The sequence below is a fragment of the Oncorhynchus tshawytscha genome, linkage group LG31 (genome assembly GCF_018296145.1).
Source record: "Oncorhynchus tshawytscha isolate Ot180627B linkage group LG31, Otsh_v2.0, whole genome shotgun sequence".
In the NCBI taxonomy this organism is placed as follows: domain Eukaryota; kingdom Metazoa; phylum Chordata; class Actinopteri; order Salmoniformes; family Salmonidae; genus Oncorhynchus; species Oncorhynchus tshawytscha.
The window spans coordinates 22,798,000-22,811,691 of NC_056459.1; the positions used below are offsets into that span (position 1 = coordinate 22,798,000).

General features: G+C 55.0%; 1 protein-coding gene across 4 annotated transcripts in view; it reads left to right on the forward strand.

Annotated features, from left to right (window-relative positions):
* LOC112229503 (engulfment and cell motility protein 1-like) overlaps positions 1-13,692 on the forward strand; it is a 224,269-nt gene that overhangs the window by 75,176 nt on the left and 135,401 nt on the right. The window lies entirely within an intron of this gene.

Consider the following 13,692-nt stretch of genomic DNA (forward strand, 5'->3'; position numbering starts at 1 on the left):
TCTCCTACTGTACCCCTGAGCTAGTAGTTTACCCTGGGTGGCTGCAACACAGCACAGTAATCCTTTGTTGTGGATTATAATGTACACACCCACTGATGTAAAGGGATATGTACACAAGGTGTCCTGTCACACGTTCAATGTGAAATGTGATACACCTATAGCACAAATTACACCTCTAGGTATATAATCTCTGTAAATGTAATTGTTACTCTGTTACTGACAACGTACACTGTCATGGAGTTGCTACTGAGAGATGCATGCATTTTCAGCCAAGCTGTTTTAACTGTGAATACATGCCCACGCTTCTTTCTCTTCCTCCCTCCCTCCCCTCTCCTCCCTCCCCTCTCCTTCCTCTTTCTCTCCTCCCTCCCCTCTCCTCCCTCCCCTCTCCTCCCTCTTTCTCTCCTCTGTGTGGCCTCTGTTAGCAGCCTAGGCCCTGCAGAATATTCCTGCCTGCCTCCATTGCTGACTGAGTCACCCAATGAATGTGTTAAAGCAGGCAGTTCAGTGCTCTGGAGCCCATTGAGGCTAGCAGCCAGCTCAGTGCTCTGGAGCCCATTGAGGCTAGCAGCCAGCTCAGTGCTCTGGAGCCCATTGAGACTAGCAGCCAGCTCAGTGCTCTGGAGCTCATTGAGACTAGCAGCCAGCTCAGTGCTCTGGAGCCCATTGAGGCTAGCAGCCAGCTCAGTGCTCTGGAGCCCATTGAGACTAGCAGCCAGCTCAGTGCTCTGGAGCCCATTGAGGCTAGCAGCCAGCTCAGTGCTCTGGAGCCCATTGAGACTAGCAGCCAGCTCAGTGCTCTGGAGCCCATTGAGGCTAGCAGCCAGCTCAGTGCTCTGGAGCCCATTGAGACTAGCAGCCAGCTCAGTGCTCTGAGCTCATTGAGGCTAGCAGCCAGCTCAGTGCTCTGGAGCCCATTGAGGCTAGCAGCCAGCTCAGTGCTCAGGAGCCCATTGAGGCTAGCAGCCAGCTCAGTGCTCTGGAGCCCATTGAGACTAGCAGCCAGCTCAGTGCTCTGGAGCCCATTGAGGCTAGCAGCCAGCTCAGTGCTCTGGAGCCCATTGAGACTAGCAGCCAGCTCAGTGCTCTGGAGCCCATTGAGGCTAGCAGCCAGCTCAGTGCTCTGGAGCCCATTGAGACTAGCAGCCAGCTCAGTGCTCTGGAGCCCATTGAGGCTAGCAGCCAGCTCAGTGCTCTGGAGCCCATTGAGACTAGCATCCAGCTCAGTGCTCTGGAGCCCATTGAGACGACCAGCCAGCTCAGTGCTCTGGAGTCCATTGAGACTAGCAGCCAGCTCAGTGCTCTGGAGCTCATTGAGACTAGAGCCTCTACAGAGTGAGCTGCTGCCTCTCTATCACATAGCAACACTGTGTGTGTGTGTGTGTGTGTGTAACTCTGCTGCTGTGCCTCCCAGGCCTCTACCCAAACATTTGTTTTTTAGTGTCTGAGAATTGATCTATGTACAGCACATGCTAAAGAGAGAGAACTAGCTACTGTAGCTCTGAGGGGCTGGTGAGGATGCTCTAGACAGGGAGAAAGAAGAGGTAGAGAGAGGGAGGAGGTAGCGAGAGAGAGGGAGGAGGTAGCGAGAGAGAGGGAGGAGGTAGCGAGAGAGAGGGAGGAGGTAGCGAGAGAGAGGGAGGAGGTAGCGAGAGAGAGGGAGGAGGTAGCGAGAGAGAGGGAGGAGGTAGCGAGAGAGAGGGAGGAGGTAGCGAGAGAGAGGGAGGAGGTAGCGAGAGAGAGGGAGGAGGTAGCGAGAGAGAGGGAGGAGGTAGCGAGAGAGAGGGAGGAGGTAGAGAGAGAGGGAGGAGGAGGGAGGAGGTAGAGAGAGAAAGGAGGAGGTAGAGAGGGAGGAGGTAGAGAAAGGAATGAGGTAGCGAGGTAGAGAGAGGGAGGAGGTAGCGAGGTAGAGAGAGGGAGGAGGTAGCTAGAGGGAGGAGGTAGCTAGAGGGAGGAGGTAGCGAGAGGGAGGAGGTAGCTAGAGAGAGAGAGGGAGGAGGTAGAGAGAAGGAGGAGGTAGCGAGAGAGAGAGCGAGAGGGAGGAGGTAGCGAGGTAGAGAGAGAGAGGAGAGAGAGAGCGGGAGGAGGTAGCGAGGTTGAAAGAGGGAGGAGGTAGCGAGGTAGAGAGAAGGAGAAGGTAACGAAGTAGAGAGAGTGAAGAGGTTGCGAGGTAGAAAGAGGGAGGAAGTAACGGGGTAGAGAGAAGGAGAAGGTAGCGAGGTAGAGAGAAGGTAGTGAAGTAGAGAGAGGGAGGAGGTAGCGAGGTAGAGAGAGAAAGGAGGTAACGAGGTAGAGAGAGGGAGGAGGTAGAGAGAGAGAGGAGAGAGAGAGCGGGAGGAGGTAGCGAGGTTGAAAGAGGGAGGAGGTAGAGAGAGGGAGGAGGTAGAGAGAAGGAGAAGGTAACGAAGTAGAGAGTGAAGAGGTTGCGAGGGAGGAAGTAACGGGGTAGAGAGAAGGAGAAGGTAGCGAGGTAGAGAGAAGGAGAAGGTAGAGAGAAGCAGAAGGTAGTGAAGTAGAGAGAGGGAGGAGGTAGCGAGGTAGAGAGAGAAAGGAGGTAACGAGGTAGAGAGAGGGAGGAGGTAGAGAGAAGGAGAAGGTAGCGAGGTAGAGAGAAAGAGGAGGTAGCGAGGTAGAGAGAGGGAGAAGGTAACGAGGTAGAGAGAGAGGGAGGAGGTAGCGAGGTAGAGAGAGGGAGGAGGTAGCGAGGTAGAGAGAAGGAGGAGGTAGAGAGAGGGAGGAGGTAGCGAGGTAGAGAGAGGGAGGAGATAGCGAGGTAGAGAGAGGAAGGAGATAGCGAGGTAGAGAGAGGAGGTAGTGAGGTAGAGAGAGGGAGGTAGAGAGGAGGAGGTAGAGAGAGGGAGGAGGTAGCGAGGTAGAGAGAGGGAGGAGGTAGCGAGGTAGAGAGAGGGAGGAGGTAGCGAGGTAGAGAGAGGGAGGAGGTAGCGAGGTAGAGAGAGGGAGGAGGTAGCGAGGTAGAGAGAGGGAGGAGGTAGCGAGGTAGAGAGAGGAGGTAGTGAGGTAGAGAGAGGAGGTAGTGAGGTAGAGAGAGAGAGGAGGTAGTGAGGTAGAGAGAGGGAGGAGGTAGCGAGGTAGAGAGAGGGAGGAGGTAGCGAGGAGGTAGAGAGAGGGAGGAGGTAGAGAGGCGGTAGAGAGAAGGAGGAGGTAGCGAGGTAGAGAGAGAGGGAGGAGGTAGCGAGGTAGAGAGAGAGGGAGGAGGTAGAGAGAGAGAGGGAGGAGGTAGAGAGAGCAAGGGAGGAGGTAGCGAGGTAGAGATAAGGATACGGTAGCGAGGTAGAGAGAGGGAGGAGGTAGCAAGGTAAAGAGAGGGAGGAGGTAGCGAGAGGGAGGAGGTAGCGAGAGGGAGGAGGTAGCGAGAGGGAGGAGGTAGTGAGGTAGAGAGAAGGAGAAAGTAGCGAGGTAGAGAGAAGGAGAAGTTACGAAGTAGAGAGAGTGAAGAGGTTGCGAGGTAGAAAGAGGGAGGAAGTAACGGGGTAGAGAGAAGGAGAAGGTAGTGAGGTAGAGAGAAGGAGGAGGTAGCGAGGTAGAGAGAGAAAGGAGGTAGCAAGGTAGAGAGAAGGAGGAGGTAGAGAGAAGGAGGAGGTAGCGAGGTAGAGAGAAGGAGGAGGTAGCGAGGTAGAGAGAAGGAGGACGTAGCGAGGTAGAGAGAAGGAGGTAACGAGGTAGAGAGAGGGAGGAGGTAGAGAGAGGGAGGAGGTAGAGAGAAGGAGAAGATAGAGAGAGGGAGGAGGTAGCAAGGTAGAGAGAGGGTGGAGGTAGAGAGGAAGAGAGAGGGAGGAGGTAGCGAGGTAGAGAGGAGGAGGTAGAGAGGAGAGGGAGGAGGTAGCGAGGAGTAGAGAGAGGGAGGAGGTAGCGAGGTAGAGAGAAGGAGGAGGAGGAGGTAGAGAGAGGGAGGAGGTAGCGAGGTAGAGAGAAGGAGGAGGTAGAGAGAGAGAGGGAGGAGGTAGAGAGAGGGAGGAGGTAGAGAGAGAGGGAGGAGGTAGAGAGAGAGAGAGAGGAGGAGGTAGCGAGGTAGAGAGAGGGAGGAGGTAGAGAGAGAGATGGAGAAGGTAGCGAGGTAGAGAGAGGGAGGAGGTAGCTAGGTAGAGAGAGGGAGGAGGTAGCGAGGTAGAGAGAGAAAGGAGGTAGCAAGGTAGAGAGAAGGAGGAGGTAGAGAGAAGGAGGAGGTAGAGAGAAGGAGGAGGTAGAGAGAAGGAGGAGGTAGCGAGGTAGAGAGAAGGAGGAGGTAGCAAGGTAGAGAGGAGGACGTAGCGAGGTAGAGAGAAGGAGGTAATGAGGTAGAGAGAGGGAGGAGGTAGAGAGAGGGGAGGAGGTAGAGAGAGGGAGGAGGGGAGGAGGTAGCGAGGTAGAGAGAAGGAGGAGGTAGGAGGTAGAGAGAAGGAGGTAATGAGGTAGAGAGAGGGAGGAGGTAGAGAGAGGGAGGAGGTAGCGAGGTAGAGAGAGGGAGGAGGTAGCGAGGTAGAGAGGAGGAGAAGGTAGAGAGAGGGAGGAGGTAGCAAGGTAGAGAGAGGGTGGAGGTAGAGAGAGGGAGGAGGTAGTAAGGTAGAGAGAGGGAGGAGGTAGCGAGGTAGAGAGAAGGAGAAGGTAGAGAGAGGGAGGAGAGGGCAAGGTAGAGAGAGGGTGGAGGTAGAGAGAAGGAGAAGGAGAAGGTAATGAGTAGAGGTGAGGGAGAGGTTGCGAGGGAGGAAGTAACGGGGTAGAGAGAAGGAGAAGGTAAGAGAGGGTAGAGAGAAGGAAAAGGTAGCGAGGTAGAGAGAAGGTAGAGAGAGGGAGGAGGTAGAGAGAGAGGGAGGAGGTAGAGAGAGAAAGGAGGTAACGAGGTAGAGAGAGGGAGGAGGTAGAGAGAGAGAGAGAGGAGAGTAGAGAGAGGGGGAGGAGGTAGCGAGGTAGAGATAAGAGATAGGTAGCGAGGTAGAGAGAGGGAGGAGGTAGCAAGGTAAAGAGAGGGAGGAGGTAGAGAGAGGGAGGAGGTAGAGGTAGAGGGAGGAGGTAGAGGAGGAGAGAGGGAGGAGGTAGCGAGGTAGAGAGAGGGAGGAGGTAGTGAGGTAGAGAGAAGGAGGTAGCGAGGTAGAGAGAAGGAGAAGAGAGAGAGGGAAGTAGAGAGAGGTGAAGAGGTTGGAGGTAGAAAGAGGGAGGAAGTAACGAGGTAGAGAGAAGGAGAAGGTAGTGAGGTAGAGAGAAGGAGGAGGTAGCGAGGTAGAGAGAAGGAGGAAGAGAGAGAAAGGAGGTAGCAAGGTAGAGAGAAGGAGGAGGTAGAGAGAAGGAGGAGGTAGCGAGGTAGAGAGAAGGAGGAGGTAGCGAGGTAGAGAGAAGGAGGACGTAGCGAGGTAGAGAGAAGGAGGTAACGAGGTAGAGAGAGGGAGGAGGTAGAGAGAGGGAGGAGGTAGAGAGAGAGGGAGGAGGTAGAGAGAGAGAGGGAGGAGGTAGAGAGAAGGAGAAGATAGAGAGAGGGAGGAGGTAGCAGAGGTAGAGAGAGGGGAGGTAGAGAGGTAGAGAGAGGGAGGAGGTAGAGGTAGAGAGGAGGAGGTAGAGAGAGGGAGGAGGTAGCGAGGTAGAGAGAGGGAGGAGGTAGCGAGGTAGAGAGAAGGAGGAGGTAGCGAGGTAGAGAGAAGGAGGAGGTAGAGAGAGAGGGAGGAGGTAGAGGAGAGAGAGGGAGGAGGTAGAGGTAGAGAGAGAGGGAGGAGGTAGAGAGAGAGAGAGGGAGGAGGTAGCGAGGTAGAGAGGGGGAGGAGGTAGAGAGAGAGATGAGAGAGAGGTAGCAAGGTAGAGAGAGGGAGGAGGTAGCGAGGTAGAGAGAGAAAGGAGGTAGCAAGGTAGAGAGAAGGAGGAGGTAGAGAGAAGGAGGAGGTAGAGAGAAGGAGGAGGTAGAGAGAAGGAGGAGGTAGGGAGGAGGTAGAGAGAGAGGAGGAGGTAGAGGTAGAGAGAAGGAGGAGGTAGCGAGGTAGAGAGAAGGAGGTAATGAGGTAGAGAGAGGGAGGAGGTAGAGAGAGGGAGGAGGTAGAGAGAGGGAGGAGGTAGCGAGGTAGAGAGAGAGGAGGAGGTAGCGAGGTAGAGAGAAGGAGGTAATGAGGTAGAGAGAGAGGGAGGAGGTAGAGAGAGGGAGGAGGTAGAGAGGGAGGAGGTAGGCGAGGCAGAGGAAGGAGAGAGAGAGGAGAGAGGGAGGAGGAGAGAGGGAGGAGGTAGCAAGGTAGAGAGAGGGTGGAGGAGAGAGAGGGAGGAGGTAGTAAGGTAGAGAGAGGGAGGAGGTAGCGAGGTAGAGAGAAGGAGAAGGTAGAGAGAGGGAGGAGAGGGCAAGGTAGAGAGAGGGTGGAGGTAGCGAGGTAGAGAGAGGGAGGAGGTAGCGAGGAGAGGGAGGAGGTAGAGAGGAGGAGGTAGAGAGAGGGAGGAGGTAACGAAGTAGAGAGAGGGAGGAGGTAGAGAGAGAGGGAGGAGGTAGAGAGAGAGGAGGAGGTAGAGTAGGAGGAGGTAGCGAGGTAGAGAGAGGGAGGAGGTAGAGGGAGGAGGTAGCGAGGTAGAGAGAGGGAGGAGGTAGAGGTAGAGAGAGGGAGGAGGTAGAGAGAGAGATGGAGGAGGTAGTGAGGTAGAGAGAGGGTGGAGGTAGAGAGAGGGAGGAGGTAGAGAGAGGGAGGAGGTAGCGCGGTAGAGAGAAGGAGAGGGTAGAGAGAGGGAGGAGGTAGAGAAAGAGAGATAGAGGAGGTAGCGAGGTAGAGAGAGAGGGAGGAGGTAGCGAGAGAGAGAGAGGGAGGAGGTAGAGAGAGCAAGGGATGAGGTAGCGAGGTAGAGAAAGGAATGAGGTAGCGAGGTAGAGAAAGGAATGAGGTAGCGAGGTAGAGAAAGGGATGAGGTAGCGAGGTAGAGAGAGGAAGGAGGTAACGAGGTAGAGAGAGGGAGGAGGTAGCGAGGTAGAGAGAGGGAGGAAGTAGAGAGAAGGAGGAGGTAGCTAGAGGGAGGAGGTAGCTAGAGAGAGAGAGGGAGGAGGTAGAGAGAAGGAGGAGGTAGCGAGAGAGAGAGAGGAGAGAGAGGAGGAGAGAGGAGGAGGTAGCGAGGTAGAGAGAGAGAGGAGAGAGAGAGCGGGAGGAGGTAGCGAGGTTGAAAGAGGGAGGAGGTAGAGAGAGGGAGGAGGTAGCGAGGTAGAGAGAAGGAGAAGGAGAAGGTAACGAAGTAGAGAGAGTGAAGAGGTTGCGAGGTAGAAAGAGGGAGGAGGTAACGAGGTAGAGAGAGGGAGGAGGTAGAGAGAAAGAGGAGGTAACGAGGTAGAGAGAGGGAGGAGGTAGCGAGGTAGAGAGGAGAAGGTTGAAAGAGGGAGGAGGTAGAGAGTAGAGAGAGGGAGGAGGTAGAGAGAGAGGGAGGAGGTAGAGAGAGAGAGGGAGGAGGTAGAGAGAGAGAGGGAGGAGAGAGAGAGGGAGGAGGTAGAGAGAGAGAGGGAGGAGGTAGAGAGAGAGAGGGAGGAGGTAGAGAGAGAGGGAGGAGGTAGAGGGAGAGAGGGAGGAGGTAGAGAGGTAGAGAGGAGGAGGTAGCGAGGTAGAGGGAGGAGGTAGCGAGGTAAAGAGAGGGATTAGGTATCGAGGTAGAGAGAGGGAGGAGGTAGCGAGGTAAAGAGAGGGATTAGGTATCGAGGTAGAGTGAGGGAGGAGGTAGCAAGGTAGAGAGAGGGAGGAGGTAGCAAGGTAGAGAGAGAGGAGGTACCTAGAGGGAGGAGGTAGAGAGGAGAGGAGGTAGAGAGAGAGAGAGAGGGAGGAGGTAGAGAGAGAGAGGGAGGAGGTAGAGAGAAGGAGGAGGTAGCGAGGTAGAGAGAGGGAGGAGGTAGCAAGGTAGAGAGAGTAGGAGAGGAGGTAGCGAGGTAGCAAGAGGGAGGAGGTAGCGAGGTAGAGAGGGAGGAGGTAGAGAGAGGGATCAGAGGTAGAGAGAGGGAGGAGGTAGGAGGTAGAGGTGGAGGAGGTAGAGGTAGAGATGGAGGAGGTAGCTAGAGAGGGAGGAGGTAGAGAGAGAGAGAGAGAGGAGGAGGTAGAGAGAGGAGAGGTAGCGAGGTAGAGAGAGGGAGGAGGTAGCAGGAGAGAGAGGAGAGGTGAGAGAGGGAGGAGGTAGAGAGAGGGAGGAGGTAGAGAGAGGGAGGAGAGAGAGAGAGAGGGAGGAGGTAGAGGGAGGAGGAGGAGGTAGAGAGAGGGAGGAGGTAGAGGAGAGAGAGGGATGAGGTAGAGAGGTAGAGAGAAGGTAATGAGGTAGAGAGAAGGGAGGAGGTAGAGGTAGAGAGAGGGAGGAGGTAGAGAGAGAGATGGAGGAGGTAGTGAGGTAGAGGGGGAGGAGGTAGAGAGGGAGGAGGTAGAGAGAGGGAGGAGGTAGAGGTAGAGAGAGGAGGAGGGTAGAGAGAGGGATGAGGTAGAGAGATAGAGATAGAGGAGGTAGCGAGGTAGAGAGAGAGGAGGAGAGGTGAAGGGAGGATAGAGAGAAGGAGGAGGTAGCGAGGTAGAGAGAGAGGGAGGAGGTAGGGAGAGAGAAGAGGAGGTAGCGAGGTAGAGAGAAGGAGAAGGTAGCAAAAAGAGGGAGGAGGTAGCAAGGTAGAGAGAGGGAGGAGGTAGCAAGGTATAGAGGGAGGAGGTAGAGAGAGAGAGGGAGGAGGAGAGGTAGAGAGAGAGGGAGGAGGTAGAGAGAGAGAGGGAGGAGGAGAGAGAGAGGGAGGAGGTGAGAGAGAGGGAGGAGGTAGAGAGGAGAGAGGGAGGAGGTAGAGAGGTAGAGGAGGAGGTAGGAGGAGAGGGAGGAGGTAGGGAGGAGGTAGAGAGAGAGAGAGGAGGAGGTAGCGAGGTAGAGAGAGGGAGGAGGAGAGAGAGGGAGGAGGTAGAGAGAGGAAGGAGAGGTAGCGAGGAGAGAGAGGGAGGAGGTAGAGAGAGAGAGAGGAGTTAGCGAGGTAGGAGAAGGAGGAGGTAGAGAGAAGGAGAAGGTAAGAGAGGAGGAGTAGCAAGGTAGAGAGAGGAGGAGGAGGAGAGGAGCAGCGAGGTAGAGAGAGGGAGAGGGAGGAGGTAGCAAGGTAGAGAGAGGAGGAGGTACCTAGAGGGAGGAGGTAAGAGGTAGAGAGAGAGAGAGAGGGAGGAGGTAGAGAGAAGGAGGAGGTAGAGAGGAGGAGGAGAGAGAGAGCGAGGTAGAGGGAGGAGGTAGAGGTAGAGAGAGAAAGGAGGTAGCGAGGTAGAGAGAGGGAGGAGGTAACGAAGTAGAGAGAGGTGAAGAGGTTGAGAGGTTGAAAGAGGGAGGGAAGTACGAAGGGAGGAGAGAGGGGTAGAGAGAGGGAGGAGGAGAAGGTAGAGAAGGAGAAGGTAGCGAGGTAGAGAGAGGGAGGAGGTAGCGAGGTAGAGAGAGAAAGGAGGGAGCGATGTAGAGAGAGGGAGGAGGTAGAGAGAAGGAGGAGGTAGCGAGGTAGAGAGAAGGAGGAGGTAGCTAGGTAGAGAGAGGGAGGAGGTAGCGAGGTAGAGAGAGAGGGAGGAGGTAGAGAGAAGGAGGAGGTAGCGAGGTAGAGAGAGGGAGGAGGTAGAGAGGAGGAGGAGGTAGCGAGGTAGAGAGAGAGGGAGGAGAGTGAGGAGGATGTAGCGAGGTAGAAAGAGGGAAGAGGTAGAGAGAGGGAGGAGGTAGAGAAGCGAGGTAGAGAGAGGGAGGAGGTAGCGAGGTAGAGAGAAGGAGAAGGTAGCAAAATAGAGGGAGGAGGTAGCAAGGTAGAGAAAGGGAGGAGGTAGCAAGGTATAGAGAGGGAGGAGGAGGAGGAGAGAGAGAGGGAGGAGGTAGAGAGAGAGAGGGAGGAGGTAGAGAGAGAGAGAGGGAGGAGGTAGAGAGAGAGGGGAGGAGGTAGAGAGAGAGGAGGAGGACGAGAGAGGTAGAGAGGAGGAGGTAGCGAGGTAGAGGGAGGAGGTAGCGAGGTAGAGAGAGAGGGAGGAGGTAGCGAGGTAGAGAGAGGGAGGTAGGTATCGAGGTAGAGAGAGGAAGAGGTAGCGAGGTAGAGAGAGGGAGGAGGTAGAGAGAGGAGGAGGAGTTAGCGAGGTAGAGAGAAGGAGGAGGAGAGAGAGAGGAGGAGAAGGTAGAGAGAGGAGGAACGAGGTAGCGAGAGGGAGGAGGTAGCAAGGTAGAGAGAGGGAGAGGGAGGAGGTAGCAAGGTAGAGAGAGGGAGGAGGTACCTAGAGGGAGGAGGTAGAGAGAGAGAGGGAGGAGGTAGAGAGAAGGAGGAGGTAGAGAGGAGGAGGTAGCGAGGTAGAGGGAGGAGGTAGAGAGAGAAAGGAGGTAGCGAGGTAGAGAGAGGGAGGAGGTAACGAAGTAGAGAGAGTGAAGAGGTTGCGAGGTTGAAAGAGGGAGGAAGTAACGGGGTAGAGAGAAGGAGAAGGTAGAGAGAAGCAGAAGGTAGCGAAGTAGAGAGAGGGAGGAGGTAGCGAGGTAGAGAGAGAAAGGAGGTAGCGATGTAGAGAGAGGGAGGAGGTAGAGAGAAGGAGGAGGTAGCGAGGTAGAGAGAAGGAGAAGGTAGCTAGGTAGAGAGAGGGAGGAGGTAGCAGGGAGGTTGAGAGAAGAGAAGGAGAGAGAAGCAGAAGGTAGGTAGAGAGAGGAGGAAGTAGAGAGAGGGAGGAGGTAGCGAGGTAGAGAGAGGGAGGGGAGGAGGTAGAGAGAAGGAGGAGGTAGAGGAGGTAGAGAGAGGGAGGAGGAGGTAGAGAGAGGGAGGAGGTAGAGAGAGGGCGAGGTAGAGAGAAGGAGGAGGAGGAGGTAGAGAGGAGGAGGAGGAGAGAGGGAGGAGGTAGGAAAGCGAGGTAGAGAGAGGGAGGAGGAGAGAGGAGGAGGTAGAGAGAGGAGGAGGTAAAAGAGGGAGGAAGAGGTAGAGAAAGGGAAGTAGAGAGAGGGAGGAGGTAGCGAGGTAGAGAGAGGGAGGAGGTAGAGAGAGAGGGAGGAGGTAGAGAGAAGGAGGAGGTAGCGAGGTAGAGAGAGGGAGGAGGTAGTAGAGGGAGAGGGAGAGGGAGGAGGTAGCGAGGAGAGAGAAGGAGGAGGTAGAGAGGAGGAGGTAGAGAGAGGGAGGAGGAGGTAGCGAGGTAGAGAGAGGGAGGAGGTAGAGAGGAGGAGTAGAGAGAGGGAGGAGGTAACGAAGTAGAGAGAGGGAGGAGGTAGCGAGGTAGAGAGAGGGAGGAGGTAGAGAGAGAGGGAGGAGGTAGAGAGAGAGGGAGGAGGTAGAGAGAGAGGAGGAGGAGGTAGAGAGGAGGAGGTAGCGAGGTAGAGAGGGAGGAGGTAGAGAGAGAGAGAGATGGAGAAGGTAGTGAGGTAGAGAGAGGGAGGAGGTAGAGGTAGAGAGAGGGAGGAGGTAGAGAGAGGGATGAGGTAGAGAAATAGAGATAGAGGAGGTAGCGAGGTAGAGAGAGGGAGGAGAGTGAGGGAGGATGTAGCGAGGTAGAAAGAGGGAGGAGGTAGAGAGAGGGAGGAGGTAGCGAGGTAGAGAGAGGGAGGAGGTAGCGAGGTAGAGAGAAGGAGTAGGTATCGAGGTAGAGAGAGGAAGTAGGTAGCGAGGTAGAGAGAGGGAGGAGGTAGAGAGAAGGAGGAGTTAGCGAGGTAGAGAGAAGGAGGAGGTAGAGAGAAGGAGAAGGTAACGAGGTAGCGAGAGGGAGTAGGTAGCAAGGTAGAGAGAGGGAGAGGGAGGAGGTAGCAAGGTAGAGAGAGGGAGGAGGTACCTAGAGGGAGGAGGTAGAGAGAGAGAGAGGGAGGAGGTAGAGAGAAGGAGGTAGAGAGGAGGAGGTAGCGAGGTAGAGGGAGGAGGTAGCGAGGTAGAGAGAGGGAGGAGGTAGCGAGGTAGAGAGAGAAAGGAGGTAGCGAGGTAGAGAGAGGGAGGAGGTAACGAAGTAGAGAGAGTGAAGAGGTTGCGAGGTTGAAAGAGGGAGGAAGTAACGGGGTAGAGAGAAGGAGAAGGTAGAGAGAAGCAGAAGGTAGCGAAGTAGAGAGAGGGAGGAGGTAGCGAGGTAGAGAGAGAAAGGAGGTAGCGAGGTAGAGAGAGGGAGGAGGTAGAGAGAAGGAGGAGGTAGCGAGGTAGAGAGAAGGAGAAGGTAGCTAGGTAGAGAGAGGGAGGAGGTAGCAAGGTTGAGAGAAGGAGAAGGTAGAGAGAAGCAGAAGGTAGCGAAGTAGAGAGAGGGAGGAGGTAGCGAGGTAGAGAGAGGGAGGAGGTAGAGAGAGGGAGGAGGTAGCGAGGTAGAGAGAAGGAGGAGGTAGCGATGTAGAGAAAGGGAGGAGATATCAAGGTAGAGAGAAGGAGAAGGTAGCGAGGTAGAGAGAAGCAGACGGTAGCGAGGTAGAGGGAGGAGGTAGCGAGGTAGAGAGAGAAAGGAGGTAGCGAGGTAGAGAGAGGGAAGAGGTGGCGAGGAAGAGAGAAGGGGAAGGTAGAGAGAGTGAGGATGTAGCGAGGTAGAGAGAGTGAGGAGGTAGCAAGGTAGAGAAAGGGAGGAGGTAGCGAGGTAGAGAGAGAAAAAAGGTAGCGAGGTAGAGAGAGGGAAGAGGTAGCGAGGTAGAGAGAAGGAGGAGGTAGCGAGGTAGAGAGAAGGAGGAGGTAGCGATGTAGAGAGAGGGAGGAGGTAGCGAGGAAGAGAGAAGGAGAAGATAGAGAGAGTGAGGATGTAGCGAGGTAGAGAGAGGGAGGAGGTAGCAAGGTAGAGAAAGGGAGGAGGTAGTGAGGTAGAGAGAATGAGAATGTAGCAAGGTAGAGAGGAGGAGGTAGTGAGGTAGAGAGAGGGAGGAGGTAGATGTAGAGAGGAAGGAGGTAGCAAGGTTGAGAGATGTAGAGGGGTGGGGGAGGTGGAGAGGGGGGTTAGGGGGAGAGAGAGAGGTAGGAGGTAGGGGAGAGAGGGTAGAGAGGGGGGAGGTAGAGAGAGGGGAGGGGTGGGGAGAGAGGGGGAGGTAAGGAGAGAGAGGGGGAGGTAGAGGGGGAGGTAGAGCGAGAGAGAGGGAGGGGGCTGGTAGAGGGAGGGGGAGGTAGAGCGAGAGAAGGGGGAGGTAGAGCGAGAGGGGGGAGATAGAGGGGGAGGTAGAGAGACTGAGCGAGAGAGGAATAGGACTGCTTGAGGCCTTGGTAAGGGTACAGGAGGATAGGGAGAGAAGAGGTGTGTTTGTGTGCATGCAGTGTTACAGAGTGCCCCCTCTTCCCTGCAGTACACTCTCAGAGGAATGGGGAACACTGCAGTAGAGAGAGTTAATACTGGCTGTCACAGCCGTTCCATAACAGACAACACCACTCCCTCCCTTGTTCCCTCTGTCTGGAGAGAGACTTTATAGCTGTACACAATACCATTTGAAATCTTTTATGGAACTATAATGATGTACAGATGGTTGTTGATTCAACAGCAGAACATATGAAGTACATCCCAAACAGAACTCTATTCCCTATATCGTGCACTACTTTTGACAAGAGCCCTATAGGCCCTGGTCAAAAGTAGTCCACTATGTAGGGGAAAGGGTGCCGTTTGGGACTTAGACCTGGCTGTCCAGATCCTTAACCACTGACCACTAAAGCTGTACCACTCCACCCTGCATGATGTTATAAACATAGACTGGTCCAAGATCTGTTGTTGCCATCTTGCCAACTGGCGTGATAATGAACATAGGATTTGGAAAGACCGCACAAACAGATCTGGGACCAGGCTCGTTAAAATGTTCTCTGAAGAATCCTCTCTGGTTCTATCT